The following is a 20,127-nucleotide window of genomic DNA, read 5'->3' as shown; positions in this document are numbered from 1 at the left end:
AAAAAATAAATAAATAAATAAATAAATAAATAAAAAATGAAGAAGAAGAAGAAGAAAAGTAATTCAATTCACAAGCATGGAGTAGTACAATCATAACAAATACTTTTTCCATTTCTTAATTTAGACTTTTCGTTTAGGTGAAGCGTGTTTGTCCATGTATAACTTCAAATAATAATATTTATTATGTACAACAATAAATTATAATAATTTGATGGTTGAAAAATAGACGTTGAGATAAATCAAACAAAATCTCACTCGAATATATTTTTTCTAAGGATAAATCACAAAATAAATTCAAAGTAAATGCACGATTTTTTCATCTAAGATTTTTAATTATTTGATTTATTGTATTTAATAATTTCAGACAAAATTACAAAAGTTTAATATTTATTTTTTTTTTTACTATAATTTATAATGAATTTATTAAATATAAATAAATTGTAAATATGATATTTTTTCCGTTATATAAAATCTTTAATGTGAAATGATAAATTTTTAATAATTTAAATCCTAAATCATTATTCATTGTTTTACCATATCTTTTATTTCAATAGAATCACCAACCTCGTCCACAACCAACCTACTACATCAATGCATAAATTAAATCGTGAAATGTTAGCCAAACTGAAATTGATATAATTTAAATCTCTACATTTATATAAAATAAATCAATATATTTACCAATAAATGAAAATTTGTTGCGATATAAAATCAAATCTATGCATTGGAATTTTTTCATCATCTCCAAAAATAACCAAAGTCATCCATATATTAAGTATACAACATCTAATCGTATGCCATTACATAAACAAATAATCGTTACGTATCCTAAATAAATACAATATAACTAATAATTATAAATATAAATTTAAACATAAGATTTTAAAAATTATCGGACATTGATGACCTAAAACTAACACAAAATTACTAACACAAAATTCGCTTGATGGGGTTTTGTATTGATACGAAATTTTATTTATGTCGTATGATGTGTTAGATCTGCATGTAAAAAAAACATTTAGTAAATAAAACATAAACATATAATCGTTGAGTATCCCAAATTATTACAATATAAGTAATAATTAGAAATACTAATCTAAACATAGGATTTTAAAAATTAAGCTAAAAATTACCCGGCCATTGATGATAAAAAATTAACACAAAATTACTAACACAAAATTCGCTTGATGGGTTTTTTATTGATACGAAATTTTGTTTGTGTCGTATGATGTGTCAAATTTATGATGGTAGGTATCACAACTTTTAATTTAATTATAATTAACGAACAATTGTATTTCTTATCATAAATACTATCAAAATTTCTCTTATAATGATAGGTATCAAACTTTATTATAATCGTTTATCATTTAAATATTTTTTAGTATACTTTTTTTTATTTCTTATACTCGTAGTATTGAATTAATAAATTTATCTTTTCCTATATTTTTACTTTATTTTTTTCATTAAAATAATTTAATTCGTGGATTATAATCTACGTGGCATTAAAATTTTAGATATATCAAATCTAATTCGTTACTTTTATCCAGGTGGCGACATAATTTATTAATTCAAAAACAAAATACAATTTTTCTTCTTATTGGTCGAAATAAGTATATTTCTTACGTAGCGCTCCGAATGCTCTCCAAAAATGCCTACTTTATTTTTATAATATTTATATATATATATATATATATATATATATATATATATATATATATATATATATATATATATATATATTAGATTAGATTAGATTAGATTTTTCATTTAATCATCAAATGAAAAGTAAAAACTAAATTTGAGTTAATTGGGTGCACGGTACAGTCGGGTGTATATTATGATGGTAACTGGTAAGCCCCTTATTTTCGCTTTTCATTAATTCTATTTTGATGTTTACTCTTACTCTATATCAATGTTGATACGCTTTAACATCATATCAACCAATTTCTGGTATCATGTAATACTCCCCGGGGTGTTACAATTCAAGTCTATATCAAGTCAGTTTTGTCAAATCTAGTGAAAACAGTAAGATTTTCTCTAGTATGTTCGTAATTAAACAGATACTTCATTGTAAACGATGTTCTCTGTCTAAAAAAAAAATTGTAAACGATGTTTATTTAATTAAGATATGGTGCTTGTGTCATTGTATGACATATATGTACATGAAGTAAGCACTGAAAAACTGGCTTAACCTTTTTTTTTTTTTACTTACTTTTAACTAACTAATGTTATCAATTCTGTACTAATCTTTATTGATTCCAAAACTTGAGATGACTAATGCGGAGAAGACTTTACATATTTGCATTGCAACTAGTTCAAAAACAACATTCTTCAAGTTGGCAATATAAAACGGATGAGAACATTAGTACTAGTACTTTAATTAGGAATCTGATTCTATGGATTGTCAATTTAATTTTGATCCACATGACCTTGTGTTATGAAATCAAGGTTCACACTTAGGGCCATATATTTGCACCAAAAAAAGTACAGTATGAAAATATATTAAAATCGATACTACTAATTATATATTAAAAATCATTCCTAAGGATTGACCATGAGACTTCAAATTTCAACACTAAAACCTTATTCAATGAGGTATGACGTATTACATGTTCTTTTTTAAAAAAATAATTGTTAAACAGAAAAAAGTTTGTTTTGGTCAAATGATTTAACTATAATTTTATCATGCTATCATCCACAATAAATAATCCCTAATTGTTGTTCATGTTAACTCGGGTAAATACTATATAAAGTACTAGTTAATCTTAAATTTAGACGCCTGGCCAAAAGTCTTGGAAAATTCAAGATAATATCCTCTTCACTTTAATTTAATTCAATACCTTGAAGCATAATTAAAGTTAATACTCATTTGTTTTGTTAGGTTCTAGTCTCTTTGTTGGATTCGTTCCTCATTTGCATCAAAAAAAAAAAAAAAAAAAAAAAGAGAGAGAGAGAGAAGTTAGTAGGATTATTGGGTGTGGCAATAGTAAATTGACTAATTATTTTTTTACGAGTAAATGTAAATTGACTAATTTGAGTTATCTATATATGTCCATTTATATTGATGCAATAATCATAAATGCATTAAAACTTTTCTAATATAGAAATTGAAAATTGTCAATTCGTCACTATCAATTTTTTTTATGATCAAAGTATAGTCATAGTTCATTGGATGTCACATAAAATAATAATAGCGTGAATTGTCTGAATTCTTGAGATCGTACATGTCACAATTAAGACTGATCGATCGATGTCTCTAGTTGAAAGAGTTCTCAGCCATACGGACCCTATTACTGTACTTTCTTTACCACCGCCCCCTGTCCATTTATAAAGGTGGCTAGTACAAAAATGGTCCTTTATTGCCAATAATTTTACGTTGGACTATCAAATCTTCTCAAATTAAAGGTCACAATTAAGTCGTTATGATTCTTCTAACTGAATTGAATTTAAATCAATCCATGTTCATGTTAATTTTGGAATTGGATTGTATTGTTATAAAGAGCTATATTGATAACAGATTTATTAGATAAAATAATCATTAAAACACATTGATTGTCGGGTTAGTTCAAATAGGTTGTATGATGTTTTAGATGTTTGCTCTAGTTTTAATTTTGTTACTTGGTCTCATGTAAAGCAAGAGGGCAATTTTGTGGCTTACTACTTAGCTCGTATTTTGCCTTATGGTCTAGAACAAGTTTGGTCTAATTGTTGTCCTAGTGACATTGCTCCTTATGTTCTTATGGACAATTTGTCCACCAATTGATGAATGCTTTCTTGCTTTTCCTCAAAAAAAAAATTAAAAAAAAATTAAATAAATAAATAAATATTTGTAGGTTGTTAAATCATGTGATTTCAGATAGAATTCAAATGATACGGAGTGTGTTGGATAATTTTGGTATGGGTTGATTTTACTAGGTCTAAACATAAATCTATTCTTATTCAAGCATTCAAATTTGACATGTAGACTGTAATTTCTTCATGGAATACCACATTTGTACCACAAATTTATTATTTACTCCGTTCCTGAATGATTGACACAATGAAACATGGTATACAAGCTAATGTACTAGTTTGACCTTAGATATATATGATTAAAATGCTAATATTATGAAACTTTATATTAATACCTATTTAACAATATAATTCATGAAAAAAAATTGTTTTTTTTATCTGTAACTAAAAATGATTGTCAAAATTAGTATATGAATAGTGGAAAAAAGCCAAATGTGTCAGTTATTCAGGAACTGGGGTAGTATAGGTAGAGGTGTTAAAAACTGATATTTAATTGATAAGCAATGCTCTGTTCTCTTCGCCTTATTTTTGCTAAACTTTTTTTTTTTTTTTTTTTTTGAAGAAGAAGAAGAACTGAAATTGTTTTTGCTGAATTTATTTGCATTAAATTGAAATTATTTTTACAAAATTGAAATTATTTTTATTGAACTTAATTTAATTTTACTGAACTTAAATCAATGTTTCTTCTTAAAATTTACTGATTTTTACTAAAGTGAAATCATTTTTACTGAACTGAAATCATTTTTACAAAACTAAATTCATTTTTACTGAACTAATATTTTTACTAAACTAAATTTATTTTTACTGACTATTATTTTTTAAGGTAAAGAGAATAGGGCCTAAGATATGTGAGAGAGAAAAAAGTAATAACCGTAATAAAAAAAAAAAGTGATAGTGGGTTTAAGTGGAGATTGCAAGATTAAGTAACCAATATCCATGATTTAGCTATTAATAGCATGAACCATACTTTGGACTACTTGTTTTTCAATCAAAATTTACACAAACGCTACCAATGGGTAAAGCTCTTTCGATGATAGATGTCGAGTTCGGGCATCAATGATGCCAAGGTATGGTTGAAAGTTTAGGTTAATCCTATGAGAAAGGTTTGTCTACACCTCCTTTTTATTTTTCAAGGTAATACCTCAACCCTTACAGGCTCCAAGTCTTTAACCTCAAGTGACTGCAGTTGAAGGATCTGGCCTTCGTTACAAGGTGAATCCCCAATTAACTATACCAAACCTTAAGTATATATGCTTCTTCCTTAGCAGAATGACACTTTTTGAACCGACTCTAAAGCCCAAATATTCATCAAATATGCCTTTACCCACATCTGAAAAAAAAGGCTTTTAACTTAATTCTTGGTATACTACTAGAAATAATTCCTGCAGTTGCTCTACGACATCTAGTAGACTAGTAATTCAAATTCCTGTTACATGTTTTTTTTCCCCAAAATGATTGAAGCTTTCGGCCAAATCCAGAAAATAGTGTTAATGTTATTGTCTCGTGTAAAGATATATGCATCCGAAGACCAACAAGAAAGGTAGGCGTGCAAGTTTTCTTTCAGGAGGATGGCTACAACATCCACGTTCGTAACCATCACCACACTACCATAGTAGTCACTTTCTGCATTGTTTTTAGCAGTTTCACACTCGATCCACATGGCTATGGAAATAGCTTTTGATTGGTGTTTGGGTCCAAATTACACGTGAATACAATATGCCAATTATGGGTCTAAATATCGTCAATACAAGCCCAATATCTCTAACAAATTTTTTTTTTTTCAAATACGAAGTATAAATAAATAGACGAATATAAAATAAAAGTCGGCAAGCTTAAATTGACCAAATAAAGCATCAGAGGTTTTCTATTCACCTCAACGACCAGTCCAAAACAGCCTTTGTTTTGAAAGGGAAGCTTCATCAATAGGCACCTTAATTTTATAGAGATTGTTGCGAAGAGAAATTGGCCTCTAATTAACCTTATCCCCCACCTCTCTCCAATTTTACACATAATCCAACAAAATCTCCACACACAATGACAATTTTGCACAGTGCTGTGAGAGATACAACTACAGAACCCCTAAACGACAGCATTGACACTATTTAGCTACGATTTTCCCCTCTCTTTAAACATTTCGACTCGTACAAAATTTTGTACAAGTATTTAAATTCACCAGAAGTCCAACACAATGGAACAGTTCAAGACGACAAGACCTGAAGGCTACTTACCACCCTTGGTGTAGTTGTCCCTTAATGTGACTGTCAGGTTGAACACCAATTTCTCTGATGTGGAGTCCTTGTCTACAGCAAAATAGCCTGAAACAAAAGATAAAGATTCAACAAATTTAAACAAAACTACAGATAATTGTCAACATTTATATGAAGTTTATTGAGCTACAAAGAGTCCATCCTCCATCGTTTCGGAGTGATGATCTACTTCTATTTTTCTAACTTGCAACATAACCCATTGACACGTATTGTAAGAAATAGATTAGAGAAGGTAAACAGATAATTAAAAACAGCATAACCTTTATAGCCTAACTCTTTCCTCTTACCAGGGCTCTTTTTTTTTTATTATTATTATTATTATTTTATCAATTTACCTTCTCTAATCTCTCTCTTGATCCATATGCCAAGAGGGTATGTTGCAAGTAATAATAAAAAACCGAGGAAGTATAATGTAAAATAGCCGACCCCACTTTCGAGATTAAGGCTTTGATTGATTGATTGAAATATAATTTAAAATAACCAAATTGAAGAAAAGGACATAATTGGCAGGGAGAAACCTAACTTTGGCCTCGTTCCATTCAATTTACTTTGACTTATTTAAACAAGATAAGTTCATAATAGTTCAAAAATAGTTCTACTTAAGTGAAAAAAGTTAAGTCAAATAGATCGTAGCCTTTGTCAATGAATAACTTACCAAGAATTGATGAATTTGCCAATTACAAGGCAGGTATGACAGGCACAGAAATTAAAGTGCTATAAATATGATTGCAAAATGTAATGCATATCCAGGAATTATATGTAGAATAGACCATGCAATTATATAAACCATTACTTGGAATTGGACCAATCAGACATACCGAGACGTTCAAATTGAAATCTGTCACCAAGTACTGCATTTTGAAGCGTGGAAACGGCATATGCGTCAGGTATGACAATTTTGGAGTTGGAATTTAAGTCACCAAGCCAATCATCAAGTTCAGCAGGATTCTATAAAATCAGAGATTAGTTCTAGATACATGAAAAGAGGCAATGAATACAGCTAGACAAGAAATCACCTACCTCAGAAAGGAATAATCTGTCAAATAGTCTAACTTCAACTTTAAGAGGATCGACGCCTGGAGAAGGCTCAGCAACCCAATGAAGGACACCCTAAGAACTCAAGGAAGAACCAATCAGCTCATTTCTTGCAACAAATTGAAATAATGTCACTTGCACTGGGAGATGATAACATCAAAGCATCTAGATACATCTTTCTATTAAAAAATAAAAACTTCAACTAAAAACAAAATAAGATCATTGAACTGCTCAAAAAACCTCCAGTAGATCAAAAATATTGGTAAAAACTTTTAACTTTTCCAACAGCTGGTCATGCAATGACAACATCAAGTCCTTTACAAACCTATGACGCTCAAAAAAAAAAATATCAATGACATCTAATGTAACGTAGGTTCAAAAAAACTGCTGCATTATGCTCTTGAATTACATTAAGCATGTCAAACTTGCATATTCTTACTAAGCTACCAGAGCAAGGTTGAGAGGGAGGTAGATTTTGTATGAACTTTTGTAAGAAAAGTCCCATGCCCATAAACTTCATTCCCAAACACGAATTTTTCTCAAGGTGTAATAGAATTTTATGAGGATAATGTGATATTGGAGCGAACAAGCAATAATTATCGACATTGACATAGGAATCCCCTTGCGTAATTGCATTTGAACCCCTTACAATTACTGCCGATTAATCTTTCAATGCCACCACCTACCTTAGTGGGCCAAAGATTATCATCAAAACAATGTAATAAAAGGATCACCTTCCAATATATACAAGCATACAACTATATCCACGCATAGGAGCATAGGGTAGTTTTAGAGTGCAGTCCAAAATGCACCAAACTGCAAACCACAAACCAAACCATTTTTGGCAATTTGGTGACCAAACCTAAGTTTGCAGTTTAGGTGCAGTTCCAAACATTATGAAATCAAACCACATTATAGACCAAAAGTTAAATATGGTTTATGGTTAAAATTACGACCACATTGGACTATAATCTGATTTATAAATATTTTAATTTAAAATTATTTTTTAAAAAAAAAAAAAAAATTCAAAAGGTTAAGGTAGATCAAGGGTTTCCAATTAAGCCCCGTTCACTTCACCTTTAAAAAATATTATTCAGTAAAAATAATTTCAGTTTCAGTAAAAATCAACAACTTCAAAGAAAAAAATATAATAGACAATCGGTAAAAATAATTTCAGTTTAGTAAAAATAATTTCAGTCCAGTAAAATTAATTTCAGTTCAGCAAAAATAAGGTGAAGTGAACGGGTCTTTACACAATTATCCATTATAAATTTATAATTGCCAGCAAACAAAAAGAAATGTTTTAGATAATTTATATTCGCACAATTGCTTTAATTTGGATGAACCACACCACAACAACATATTATGTTATGTGGGTTTTAAATTTTTTTGGCGGTTCAGTTGGGTTTGAGAAAATCCCAAGCTGTAATTTTGCCGATTGGTTTGATTTGGTTTTGCTCCCACACACCAAACAAGACAGCAAACAGCCCTATCCACACATGCAAGCACACACCCGTTGACCTACATGTCCAAGGTTGGGAAGCACAAAGGCAAAAAGACACACTAAAATACACACTAACACACATGCCCATACATATGTATGTTTGCATGTATATTTCCCACTGCTAGCTCCTCTTACGAAATTGTGAATTTTTCTTGGTAGCAGCCTAGCCCCTAGGTTCCTAGCAAGCTGTTTAACCCTCAATCACTCAAACCTCCTTACTCTATATGAATATCCAAAAGTGGCTGCTTATTACCTCTAGACCATGCCACCCATTACCCACCTAAAATCAAATTGTGTGATGTTATTCGTGTTCTCCCTGAAATAGTAAGAGTGTAAGACTTGCACATTAACAAGCCTCGTCAATATAAAGATATAGGTTACAAACAGAAAACTTCAAACATGAACTTATAATCAGTCCAACGTATTAATAACTTGCACACCAGATATGCCTTGTCAATATAAAAAAAATTTGGATACAGAATTAAAAACTTTAAGAACTAATAAACAGCCCAATACAAAGTGAAGCAGCCAGTAATACTAATAATCATTATTTCAGTAGAACATACCCGTAAAAATCCAGACTAAAAGAAATCCCACATCCCTGATTTGACCATAGCACAAACCAAGTCACTATGACTTAATCAAAAACTAAGAAAAAGGTCTAACAAATGCTGTTCCCTTCAACCAGAGATAACCATATTTCAAATGATGATCCAGACAAACCACTACAAAAGTGAACCTCCCTTTTTATTCCAAGTTTATCACAGCCTAAATGTCATAATCATGTAACAAACTAACAAATGGCATGGTGTAAAAACTCGACCACAACCTATCATATCAGCCAAGTTGTATCAGTATTCAAATACACAGCATAAATATTCTCCGCATTGTACCGATCTTTAAAATAGACTGAGATTTAGGCCGAGTCAACTGATAAGCCGATTTTGGCGCTACCACTATAATACCTAGATTTTTAGACAATTATTCAGCTTTTCTCGACTCGTTACTCCAATAATGGCTTTAAACCTTTAATATACTATTTGACTTTTGTTACTATCATGCTAGTATTGTTTCTAGACTCGTGATTTTTAAGTACAAATTGGAATTAACCACATTCATGTCGCAATAATCGCAGTCCAATGCACAATATCTGATACCGAGATAACGTAAGCGTCACTGTGATCACAACCGTTACTGAATTTTTAAATCATAACGGTGACATATAATGAGTGAGAAAAAAACCTTTGGCTTCGTTTTCTTTTCAGGGTCATACTCTGCCAGAATTTCGACTACTGTCTCATTGTCTGGGCCAAAGATCACATCAGTGCATTTAATGGGATATCCATACCTGTAATAATACATTTGTGATGAGATATTTACCCAATTATGTAGAGAAATAAATCAAAGGTTCCTTCCATTTCCATACCTCAATAAGACAGACTTTTCAGGAGCCAGACCATAATAATCTTTTGAGTCTTTCATTCAAAAATCAGAACTTTCAATGTAAACCACATTGGAAAAAGGTACCTGTACATGAACTACTTCAGGCCACACCCAACAATAAGATACAAGTATAAAAGAAAATTATAAATAGGAAGGAAGGCCACATTAGGTAGTTCCATTTAAATGCATTAGATAGCATCCCTTTTTCATCTGAACAATTTCAATGCTGAATTGCTGACCTTGTACAGAGCTGAGGTATCATTGGTTTGAGCATCTGGCCACTTCTTTGCATTAAGTTCAATTACTTCACCAGCTTCTAAATTGGTGATGACAACCTAAAATAAAAGGCAGATAAGACACAAGGAGGTATATATTCATCATATGGAAGAGAACAAAAGAAAATACAAACCTTTAGGGGATGTAGGACAACCAATGTGCGAGCAGCTATTTTATTTAGTTCCTCTCTTATATGATACTCAAAGCGATCTACACGGATCAAACTATTATCACTGCAAGTAGGAAAATCTAAAATGTTAGGAGTTGCAGGACTTGAGTATGAGTGTCATTACAGGTAAATATCAGAAAGCCTGAATTGTCTTGCCTCAAAAAAAAAATGGACACAGGCACCGTTCTAAATATGGACATGGATATGCACATTTTAGAAAATTTGTAACATTATTTCTGAAATGGTTAATCTATAATGTAGCTGTTGAGAAGAGATAGGAAGAGAGACGTTTCTCAATTGTTGTCTGGATAGTAGATCAGATCCAAAAAGATTGAACTCGTCTTGGTCTATTTTCAATGCCCTCCAATCCTCTGTCCTATCTTAATTAAGGTTCAAATTTTAAAGCAGTTAAAAATGTCGATTACAAGATAAAGTGTCGTGCACGGATTCATACCTACATCCTTGTCGTGTCATGTTGACATGGGCGTGGCAGCCAAAAATCCATGTTAAAGTAACACAGCATGCAATACATAAGTTTCATTTGCCCACTCCTATCTCTTTTATCACAACAACTATGGTCCACTTATATAACTTGTGCATACTACTTTAATATCCTTTCTCTAAAAAATCTTTAGCTACATAGATCACTTTATCAGGCAAAATATGGAATTAATTTGGGACAAAGCAATCACCAACACCAAAATTTCATTTCCCAATTACCCAAATCAGTAGCTTCTGAACAAGAAACAAAGAAAGAAAAAGAAAAGGAAACAGATCTCACCTTCTAGTGATCCCGATACCCCTAACAAATGCATTGATAGCTGTTGGTGCTACACCCCTACGGCGCAAACCAGCAAGCATCATCAATCGTGGATCATCCCACCCATCAACATACTTCTCCGTAACAAGACGATTAAGCTGTCCAACACCAAATTGAAATCAGCTTCAGAAAGTTGTGTTGCTGCAGAGTAAATACATAATATTGATGAACTGAATGCATCAACGACACATTGATAAGCTTACTTTGCGTTTTGACATCACTGTGTTTGTAACATTTAACCGCGAGTACTCCCATACATAGGGCATATACTGCCCAAGTGCATGCAATAACCAATAGTAGGAAGCCCGCCTTGTCTCAAATTCCAAAGTGCACAGCTGCATTAAGAAAATTGGTATTTATTTTTAAAAAAGAAGTAATACCCAGTTACCCACAATTTACTTTTAAGAGTAATACCTATGCATATTTTTGCATGAGAGGAGCAAAAAATACTCAATGCACTTATAAAATGCTGGATACTTAAGATGCAAGCTAGTGAGCACAATTAAATAAATAACACAACTTGAAGTAAAGATACATACCGAGTGAGTCACATTTTCAAGTGAATCAACAATGCAATGAGCATAGTCATAGCTAGGGTATATACACCACTTATCTCCTGCTTTAGGATGACAAGTAAACTGCAAATAAAATATAAATCAAATGAAATTTTTTAAAATGCAAAACAGATTATTGTTCAAATGCTACTTTGATAAGAATTGCAACCATATAGATGAGTTACTCTTTCCATTCCTATTTAATTAACACACTTTGACGAGCACTAAGTTAAAGGCAAATTTAATTGACTTCTTATTTTACTTTGTCAAAGTTGATAGTGGGTTTTTTTTATATATATATATATAATTTTATTATTATGATTAGTGGGTATTGGGGTTTTTTTTGTTTTTTAATTATTATAGTTTGTGGTAGATAATATATTTTTATCATGGTTAGTGGGTAGTAAGTCCAAAGTAAAGTGAGAAATATTAAAAATTGAGTAAATTCATGCCATTTAAGGAAAAGAAAGAGATTTTTATCAAGTAAATAGGAACAACATTAGAATTAAAAAAAAAAAAAAAAAAAGGGTGTTACTCCCTCTGTTTTTTCTAAGTGTTACACTTAACAAATGCAACCATTTTTTCAAGTGTTACACTTCTATTTTTAGCAAACTACTACACTTTAATATAATATCTCCCATCCCATGGTCCCACTCAAACCCAATACTACTTATTTATTATATCTTACTCTCTCAAGTCCCTCACTTTTCAAAAAAAAATATTAACCGCACTATCTTTTCTTATAATTTATTTATACCCCAGCTATCCACTTTTATATATATATATATATATATATATATATATATATATATATATATATATATATATATATATATATATAAGTCAATTAATTTACCCAAACCTATGTGCTGGTCAATGTGTAAGACTTTAAAAAAAAAACGGAGGGAGTTTAATTTATACAAATTAAAAGTTACAAATGCTTGCCTTGATTCTATATGCAATAAGATCATACATATTAAAGTTGTCACTCTCCATATCTTGCTTCATCCGAAGTGTTGCCTTTCCTTCTTCAATCATCCCTCTTCTCATTTCCTCGAACAGTTTCAAAGATTCTTCTACCGGTCTGTCTCTCCATGGACTATTCATCTTTTTTTCTCGATACTCCTTTATCTCATCAGCAGTCTGCAATTAAACACGCAACGAAAAAAACAGCTTTTTCAAGAAAATACCTAAAGAAAGTAAGAGGAACTTTGTCAGCCACTGTGACCATTAAAGAGATAGCATGTCAAAAGTTAGCTTTGGAAGGTTGCACATATATATATGTAAAAGACAAGATGAAGAAGCAGAGGCAGACGAATATAGCAACCTGATGATCAACATATGCGTGACTCCTCCTAATGAGTTCGACGGCTAAATCATAGAGATCTTGGAAATAATCACTTGTATAAGTTATCTGCAATACAACAGCAGAGACAAGATGAATACTGGAGCTGGTTTGCACTGTGATACAAACATGAATAGTGAAAATTATATACCTTGAACGGCTCCCATCCCATCCATCTAACTATCTCTTCGATATGGTCAATATACTCTTTTTTTTCAGCCTCCGGATTTGTGTCATCATATCTAAATTGAACCAGAAGGTGTATCAGATCTAATAAAGTGTTGTACAATTATCCCAAGATGCTCATATTATATTTTTGCTTTCATCAGCAAAGCCACAAAATATTGGTACTCCACAGGCTGTTATGCAACACAATTGAATTTTTCTTTTTAAATATTTTCAATAAGATACTGAAACAACAGAAATTAGCCGTTGCAATGTGCGCAAATACCCACAAGGCCACAATTGTTAAAGCAAAAGCAAAACATGATTATCACATAAGCCAATTCTCTCAATTAAAAGAAAAGAAGTATAAACAGGCTGCCTTATTTTCAAACAATTATCAGAATTTTCATCTAGGAATCCAATTCCACATCAAAGAGCTTAATTGACTGTTTCAGAGTATATTCCATGAAAAGCTTTTCCTTAATTCTATATATGCTATATTGAAAGCCAATTTTAGGAGGAACTATGAATAACAAGCCAAACACAAAAATTATTTCCTGCACAATTTTCTCGAGTTCCATACAAACTTATAACTTATTAACAAAAGGAAAAACAATAGAGTTCACCAACCCATTTACTTCAAACAACAACAACAAAGTTTTAGTCCCAAAATGAATCCCACACAATCAAATATACAAAAGCCAAGAGACAAGAAGTCAACAATGCAACTACAAAATGTAGACATCGTAAAACCCAGAAAATACATCAAACAACAGGAATAAGAGCTGTAGTAGTATCTGAAACACATCGCGACTCATAAATATATTAAATCACAAAATGTTTCACCTTAGATAGCAATATCCACCTCTGTCCTTTGCCAATCCAAAATCAACAAACATAGCCTGTGCATTTAGGAATAGGTAATGCTCCATTTAACAAAAAGACTTTAAAGCTTCTGCTACATTAAAAGCAGCAAGTTGCAAGTCACCTTAGCATGACCGATGTGAAGGTACCCATTTGGCTCAGGTGGGAAGCGAGTAAAAACTTTTCCTCCCGTCACTTTCAAGTGCTTCTCAAGAATCTCCCGGGAATTGCAAGGTCTTAAGACAGCACCATCACTGAAGAAAACTTCAGTGTGGACCTAAAATAAACAAGCCAACGAATAAAATCTTAGCCGAAAGCAGCAAGTATGTTTATATCATAGGCCTTATGCACAGGCCTTAAGTGTTCCTAACAGGTTAACAAAAATCTGGCAATATCCTCACAACACAATGAATTAAAAAATGGGCACAATTGTATTAAGATAAAAAGATTCAACATGTCCCAAAACAAATAAATAAAAGCATCCTACATCTCTTTTGACTTATTTCAAGACAGTCAACTAAATTACTAAAAAAAATAAAAAAATAAAAAATAAAAAAAAAGGGCCTGCAATTCTAATCTAAGTTCTGCAAACATCCCAACAAAATGTTGTTGACACCAGGACCTATTGAAAAATTTAAAAAACAAGAAACATTATAATGCATCAGCACACCCACCCTAAGCCCTCCAGCATATACACAAAAGCAAGGCGTTCAAGGGGAAATTAACAGACATGTCACCAATATTATGTTAGAAGGTTTTGACAATAATTGCCTTGGAGAAGAGGTTAAAGGTTACATCAGGAATTTTTGGAATTAAGTTAGCTATGGGTATAATGTCAATAATGAGAAATTGAGAACTATAAGTAAAGCGGAATGATAAGGAAAAAAATATTTAGTCATTCTTTGCTTTTTTTTTCTTACTTCTGTGGATGTCCAGCCACTCGAAGGTCTGGGATTGCATATCCATTTATCAGTTTTCCATTTCCTCTTTTTAATTTCGGTTTTGCAATAAGTGTCTGAATCCACTGTCAAAATTGTCTATACTATATTAATATTTCTAAACACTTAGAAATATCCTAAGCTAGAATGCAAAATTTTCAATTTAACAAAGAAAACGATATTTAGATTACAAAAGATTCTTTTAAAATATATACTTCCTTTGTACGCAATTAAATGTCATTACCTATACCTTAATCAAAAAGCTATACCAGCCCGTGGCACCACCCCGTATGCCCCTCTCTCTCTATCTAATTTTTTTTATATAACTTTATCTACTGCTGACAAGAATAGCTACACTTTCCTTCTAATTACTCTTGATATACTTGCCCAAGCCTGTGGAAATCTATTTGAGGACGTAGGGAACATACATGAATAAATAGCAAACATGCCGTATCACCACTTGGGCTGCAGAGGATAATTCTTCAGTGAATTAAAGCAACAAAATGACAAAAAATACCTAAGAAAATTTTCTACCTTAAGATTTTCTTCTGGTGATGGGAAGATTAAAAATGGGTTAAGGTCTTCTTCAGTTGGCTGTACCGGAGCAACAGCAGCTTGATCCTATAAAATGTGCAAGAGCAGAAAAAATAATCATACAAATTACAATAAAGCCTGAATTTCCAAGCATAGGTTGTAGACTGGAGGAAAATGCCTACCTCAACTTTAGCAGGCTTTTCCTTTTTCTTTTTTACTGGCTTTTCATCATCTGCTGCAGTCCTTTCACCCAATAAATCCCGTAGTTTTGTATCTACCACTTGCTGCAATATTCAGAGGCATGATCCATATTCCATAAGATCACAAAAATATACACACATTTCACTCAAAAATGTAGTACAGTAATTTAATCTAGGTGACTTGTCTAAAATAAGTTTATTGAGCAAAGGAAGAGTGACCTTGACAATCTTTGGATCAGCCCATGGCTGTCTCTCTCGAACACGTCTAAACAAGTCACCAACTGACAAAGATATATAATTACATGTCAGCAGACAATCATACAAAATCACAAAAGCACGATTATGGAACAATTAATCAACATATACAGGACTTGGTCAGTTGGTCAGAAATAACATTATATGCTCAAGATAAGCCCTGTTCCCCCCACTCCCCCTCCCTGAAGAAAAAAAAATAAGAAAAAGGGACAGGAATAAAGGAACTGCAATTCTAATGCATAATATCCCAATATGAACAATGCAAACCATTTGTTTTATAGCGCTGCTCCAAAATTGTTGCTTTACTCTCTTCAAGTATTTCACCAACAGTATGCTCAATCTCTTCATTAGTAACTTCAACACCTGATAAACCAGAATAGAGAGATATATTACAAAATACTCACATAAAGAGCAACAAACCTTAAAATTACCAAATTCAAGAAATTCATTCTAATAAATAAAGATCAAGAAACAATTGTATACCAACTCCACAAGCCTTATCAAAGTCATTGGAATGGAATTGAATTTCTCAGGACCAATATCTGAGAAAAATGTAAAAGCAGCTTCCAATTGAGCCGGTGTTTTAATCTACAAAACAATAAACTATCAAATGTACCATCCATATGTTCTGAATAAAAAACAGGCACACAGACTACTTTGCCCAATAAAGTTAACATATTTCGTTTCTTAAATCACTGCATTGAGTTGCATCCTTCAAGTTTTCAGAATAATATGCTGACACACAACAACGTTAACTAGTAGCTCACACCAAATAATGAAACATCAAACATATCAAAACATACAAAATTTACTAAAGTAATCTTTTAAATGAATGAAATATATAAAAAGTGTTTTTGTGTCCGACTCCTAAAGATAGATTCCTCCGTTAGTAAGTTCCATTGCTTTCCCCGAAACTCATTACAGGATACTCTCTATGCCATTAATATAGACTCGCGAAAATCAGACATCATGTCAAGTTCAAATTTTCTGGCAGTAGCATGTAAGAAGAACTAAAAAAAAAATAGACTAACTTGTCTTCCAAGTGAGAAGAGATTCGCTATTCTTCATCTTGACAAGGTTGGAGGAAAATTAAAAAATCTCTTTAAAATTTACTCTTCGCAATTATTGCTTAGTAGAAAACAGCTGTTAAGATCAAGTGATGAATCAATTGGAAATTGTACTTTGACTATATTGGGGTAAGGCATCTACATATGAATCATATGATCACCCATAGCTCACCTAGGGTGAGAGCCTCTATAGAGACATTGGAGTGATGAGACAGAACTGTTTGTTTTTGCAGGCAAATGATATTGCCAAAGTTAAGGGCTTATTTAAAATAGACAGGGTATATAAGACTTAATTCACCTCAACTTTGTCACATAAAATATAATGCACATCAGACTCTCGAGTTGCTGATCATTATTTATTCAAGTGTCTTTGCTTTTTCACTAGTTCTAGATTTTGAACACTCTTTCTCCAAGTTACTCATACAATAATATTATGATCACAACATATATAATTAACTAAAATAACACTAATTTAATCAATATGCAAGCAAAATAATACAATTGCATCACCTCATCATGATAAAATGTACACATTTGATAGAACTATAGCTCACCTTTGACGAAACAACGTATTCGGCTAATACAGGCCGATGCACAAGAGCATTGCTAGGAAATTTCGTGGCAACCTACTATTAAAACAAATCAATCAGATAAAAACAAACAACAAAAAAGTCCAATTTAACAATTTGTTCAATCCACCATCAAAACAGAAACATTTTGTAAGAATATTTTCCATGTAGTAATCAATTAATTATAATCAAACTAAAGAAATTAAAACATAATTAAATTTCTCAAAACAATCAATTTCACCGTGTAAAGAAGATTTCCAGTAGTTCGATTGCATCCATCAGTAACACCAGCCTAAATTCCACCAAAAAAAGAGAAAAAATAATCAAAAAATACTCCGAAAATTTTCCAGTTTTTGAACAATAAATGGATGAAATGTGAAAAATTACTACCTCATCAATTACAGCCAATAGATTATTGGTGACCTTATTGTTGGCGACTGTATTACGAGCGACTCGTTCGTCTAATCCAATTTTCAGAAAAAGGTCCACCGCATTTTCGGGATTTACCGGCGATTTCGTCGGCATAGTGGACGAAATTAAGGTTTAAGGAAGAATCTCGGGCGAAAGGCGACGATTCTCCGGCGAAACGTAAAAAGGAAGGTTGTGTAGTGAGTTAATATCCAATGCGCGCGGCTGAAATTCCAACGGGCTCGATGTTTAGTTTTTGAATAGTCAGTTCTCAGTTATGCTACGGACCTACGGTAGTAAAAGTTGTATCTTGTATGCATTGCGTGATGCTCAAGCACAGATGCACGATGAAGTTGGAATATGCACAACTAATTTTACAAACAAATTTTTTCACCTCTCAGTTACTGTTCAGTAGTATAATTGACAGGTGTCCAATATAACTGGGTGCATGAAATGTACTATTGAAAATGTTTATTAGTACTTTTTAACCTCTCAATAGTACTTTCAATTTGTTATTATTTACAAAATTGTCACTGATATGTCATTGTTTGTGTATAACTGTTATGCCTTTAAACTCCCTCCAAATACAAAATACCAAGCTTTGGTGGACTAAGGGATAACTTTCTATCGCAGTGCTAGGCACTTGCGTGTGTGTGCGTGTGCTTGTGCCTAGGCATGTCGCTCCATCGCAGCACGCAGCATAGCAGCATCGCCAAGCATCAAGCCATCCAGCATGTGTGGCTCGCTAGCAGCACGCAATTGCTTGGCTGGGTGATGCATGCCAGCTGGGTATGCTAGGATGGCTGTGCTAGCTGGCCAGCAAAGCAAGCTGCCAGCACAGCCATTGCTTGAGGCGGTTTGAGGGAGTGGGGACCAAAGGCTTGGAGCATGCAATAGGGAGCAAGGCAATGGTCCCCCCCCCCAAGGTTCATGGTCCTCACCTAACTCTCTCTCTCCCCTTGACACTTGTTGCATTGTGATTGATTTGATTATTAATTTAATTTGAAATTAAATTAATTGTCAAAATTACTCATTCTCCCACATTGGTTGGGGAATGAAGATTAAGGGTTCATTTCCCTATAAATACCAAAGTTTGGGTATTTGGGAAAGAATACACTTGAGTGGAAAAGTAAAGGCAACTCCATTGTTGAGCATACCTTGAAATTCGTAAAACTCCAAGTTTATATTTGTCCGGGCCTCGACTAACCTTCGAGGCTTAGGGCGCTCGGGTCGGGTTCGAGGGTACGACCCCGTCGCAGGCCTCGTGTTTTCGAGGTTCAAGTAAGAGCTCATAGTTGAGCGAAGCACGCATCAAAGGTATAATCTTTTATCCTTTATTATGCTTTTAATTATGTTTTGCTTGTTAATTGCATTTATTATGGGGGCGGGGCTTGGCGGGTTTCATTCCGCGTAGTGTGGGTCACTACGAAATCCTACAGCGGTATCGGAGCCACGCTCCTTTTAATTTTGCAATTATTGATTAATTAAGGTGTTTTAAAGTAAGATTTAAATTCTGGTTTTGCTTTTCTAATTAGATTAGAAGCTCGTTTTAATTAATTTTGAAACTCGTATTTTTATCAATTTGGTTGTCGAACCCAGATTTTGGCTCAAAAATAGTGATTTTTGGGTGGAATCGACATTCTGAAACATATTCAACCCTCTTCGAAAACTGTCCAGAAGCCAAATTCGAACCATTTTTGGGGTTTTTTCGTTTTTCAACGAAAATTTTAAATCTTTTTAAGCCTTGATTAATGCAAGCATTACAAGGTTAGATTAAATGCATTATTGCATCCCTAATCTACTGCTATTTTAATTATCCTTGAGCATTATTATGGAGTTTTAATTAGTTCTTGAGTTGATATGCTATTTTTCACACAAACTTGATTTTTCACAATTATGCAAATAAATGGCATTAATGTGTG

General features: G+C 32.5%; 1 pseudogene; it reads right to left on the bottom strand.

The window, feature by feature from the left end:
- Positions 1-4,564: 4,564 nt before the first annotated feature.
- LOC110715549 lies at positions 4,565-18,626 on the bottom strand (annotated as a pseudogene).
- Positions 18,627-20,127: the final 1,501 nt, after the last annotated feature.

The sequence above is a fragment of the Chenopodium quinoa genome, unplaced genomic scaffold (assembly GCF_001683475.1).
Source record: "Chenopodium quinoa cultivar QQ74 unplaced genomic scaffold, ASM168347v1, whole genome shotgun sequence".
Classification (NCBI taxonomy): Eukaryota; Viridiplantae; Streptophyta; class Magnoliopsida; order Caryophyllales; family Amaranthaceae; genus Chenopodium; species Chenopodium quinoa.
This window is presented reverse-complemented; position numbering and strand designations above follow the sequence as displayed.